Consider the following 3,324-nt stretch of genomic DNA (forward strand, 5'->3'; position numbering starts at 1 on the left):
AACAAGCCCCCTTTTCCTTCTCTTTTTTTCCCTTTTCGCATTTTCAGCAAGGACAGGAGACTAGGAAGGCGGAGGGAGGCTTCTGTTGGCAGGGCCTCAGTGGAGACCTCCCGGGGTCCCGGGAGGCAGACGGACGGGCCTGAATCGTTCGCCTTGCAGTCGGTCCCATCACCCTGAAATGGGATCCAGCACTGCCAACTGCGGTAACCGCGTTTAAAGAAGACCCCGTGCAGCAGGAGGAGGTTATTTAGAATAAGGAAGAATGCGCCTGGCTCGTTTATTTATGGGCATACATTTTTCGTAGGGTTCGAGAGTATGGCGGCTCCAGTCTCAGGTGAGCCCTATTCCAGCTTAAAATTGCATGGTATTGCGGGGAGTAATACATGTGGCGGGGTGCCAGAGGGAGGGGAATGAGGGAGAGACGAAAGAGGGGCGAAGGCCGGGGCATCAGCTGGCAGCACTTTAGTGGGCCCTGGAGGGGTAGGGGTCTCGGGTGCCGTCTCCACGCCCAGACCCCGAGGCCTTCCCACTGAGCCAGGAAATTCGAGGCTTGGATCCGGAGGGGAGGGGGAGACACTTTCAGTCCAGATCTGCCGAATTCTTGGGCTCCGGGTGAAATTTGGACACAGAGAAGGACAGAGTGACAGTAAAAGGTGCCCCGGAGCCGACGCCTGGACGCGGCCTCTGCTGCCCCAAGGGGCCTCTGCTTCCCCACGTCCTGGTGACCGGAGGTTCCGCCAGTTCCTCCAGTGAAGGGGAAGGAGGTACATCGCTGACTCCGGCGGGCGCCGCGGGTCTGGTGGAGCGAAGCGACGCTCAGTGTCAGCCTCTTGAACTGAGGTTCCACATGGGAAGCTCGCCTTCTGGGTTTTGGCTTCCCTGGGGCAGAAGGGAGGACCGGAGCGGGAGAAGCGTGGGGCGCGTCGAGGTAGGGGGTCTGGTGGCTGGTTCCTGGTGCACTCGCCAGGCCTTTACTGACCCCATCTGCACCACGCCGCCGGGCTGCAGCGTTTCCAAGGCGGGCGTCCAGTGGTCGCGGTTCGCAGACCCTCAGCGCAGCCGCTGCCCGCTCTTGGGAGGTTCCCATGTCCCGCCGGAGCTGGAGCTCCTCACTACGCGACGCGGCGTGACGCCCGGATCCCCAGCCCAGGGCTGAGTGGCGGAGGCGGGCGAAGGCCCGGGGTGCCCCGGATTGTGGGGGCACAGGGAATGCTCCCCATTTTGTGCGGCTCAGGGAGAAGCGGGGGCTCAGGGCTCCCTCCGCCCCACCCGCGCTTGAACTTGTCTCTTCCAGACTTCAGGAAATCAGACTCTCCTCCTAGCTCTGCTCTGCTGGGTCCCCACCTCTCGCCACGAGAACTCCACGAGGGCCACAAAGACAAGCCGGAGGAAATGCGGCGTGTGGCTCGTTGGTCTAGGGGTATGATTCTCGCTTAGGGTGCGAGAGGTCCCGGGTTCAAATCCCGGACGAGCCCGGCTTTTGGTCCAAAATATCGGTTTCTACCCTTTCCTACTTTAGATAAAGATCAGAGATCCAGACAACTCTGACAGGTCAGCGCAGCTGGAGTCGTTCGAAGTTTGTTTGTTTGTTTTGAGACGGAGTCTCTGTCCACCCTGCTGGAGTGCAGTGGTACTATCTCACCTCACTGCAACCTCCACCTCCTGGGTTCAAGCAATTCTCCTGCCTCAGTCTCCCAGGTAGCTGGGACTGCAGGCACATGCCACCATGCCTGGCTAAGTTTTGTATTTTTTTTCGTAGAGACAGGGTTTCACCATGTTGGCCAGGCTGGTCTCCAACTCCTTACCTCAGGTGATCAGCCCGCCTCGGCCTCCCAAAGTTCTAGGATTACAGGCGTCAGCCACCACGCTCAGACTTCAAAGTTGATTTGTACAAAGATCTAAAGCTGTCTGACACCACCTACTGCCACATTTAAAATTTATTTGGAGTTTTGTCACCAGTGTCGCCAGAGCCCTATCCCCAGATATTTTTGTTTGATATTTTGCTATTTTTGTTTTCTGCTTTTATTATTATTATTTATGAGCTACTTTTGTCAGTAGGAAGTCATTCGAGGCACTGAAGAAGAGATAAGTTCTCCCTATATACAGTAAGAGCCGAGTCTCACTGTCAGACACCTTAAAAGGTCTACCCTGGGATTCCCACCCAGTGTCCCTGGCTCAGGCGGCTAGAGCCTTAAGGAGAGAAAGCCAGGCACTTGAGCAGAGGAGGTGGGCTATGGGCATTTGTATCTGGGGTCCAGAGTCCTCTCCCTCCCCACATCCCGACACTCCTCACCTGCCTGTAGCTTTCTGGGGCTCCTCTGCTCCCCTATCCTAGTTCTGGAAGGGGTGCAGACCGAACCCAGGAGCCCGAGTATCCCCGTCCTGAGTCCCAGCTCCCACCAGGCCTGGGGCCTCCTCACATCTACTCTGAGGACAGAATCTATTGGCAGAGTCTTCCTTTTCGTTTGGGATGCTGGGTTTGAGAACATGCCATGAACCAAGAGTCGTGACTAACCCAATTTTGAGCACTTGAGAACCAAGTGGAAAGAAAATTCAAGCAGATTTAAAGTGACCAATGTCTGGTTATGCCCTTGAGCCCCTGCAGAAGCAAACAATATTTTTTTCTGTGTGTGGGCAAGTATATTTGTATTCCAGATCTCGCAGAATTTCCTACACAAAGAAATTTGCAAGGAAAATGGACATTGCACTCTAAAAATTAGCAAGGAAAGAAGGTACCAGGAGCAACAACTCATTAACAGGAACAGAAACAAAATTGCAAACATTTCAGATGCAAAGTGTATCGGACTTATAATACAACTATCCCTACTGTGTCTAAAGAAATGAAAGGCAATAAAGAAAATATCTTTGACATCAGGACCTCCAACCTTCTAGATTGAAAAAAGAACCAAATAGTTCTAGATATAGAAGCACACAGTAACGGAAAGGGAACAACTAGATGCACGTCACAGTAGGTTACAGTGAGGAGCAGCACCTGCAAGGGCTTCTGTGAGTCCCAGTGAGCTTTGGGCTTTCTGTCTGCAGCTGCAAGGATGGGCCATACACAGCAGAACTCTCCTGTCCCTGTAACTCAAGAGCCCTCAAAAAAAAAGAGAAAAGGTTGCCAAGGTTGTCATTCACTCTTTAAGTGCGTGCAGTCGCAGTCTGGAGATGTTTTTTCTCTTTCTGAAAGAAGGCCTTTTCAGCGGAGGGCACAGATTGGGAGAACACAGATTTATGCCGGCGCGGCACCGAAGGAGACTCTGGCAGGTCACCCCCATTTATGGGAGATCGCGGGGTGGTGAGGGAAGTCCTGCAGTAGCGGGG

The 3,324-nt window shown here is 54.0% G+C and overlaps 1 non-coding gene across 1 annotated transcript; it reads left to right on the forward strand.

Annotated features, from left to right (window-relative positions):
* Window positions 1-1,403: 1,403 nt before the first annotated feature.
* Window positions 1,404-1,475, forward strand: TRNAP-AGG (transfer RNA proline (anticodon AGG)). Its single transcript has one exon. It is a non-coding gene; the product is annotated as a tRNA-Pro (tRNA).
* Window positions 1,476-3,324: the final 1,849 nt, after the last annotated feature.

Source organism: Hylobates moloch, unplaced genomic scaffold (assembly GCF_009828535.3).
Source record: "Hylobates moloch isolate HMO894 unplaced genomic scaffold, HMol_V3 SCAFFOLD_7204, whole genome shotgun sequence".
NCBI classification, from domain to species: domain Eukaryota; kingdom Metazoa; phylum Chordata; class Mammalia; order Primates; family Hylobatidae; genus Hylobates; species Hylobates moloch.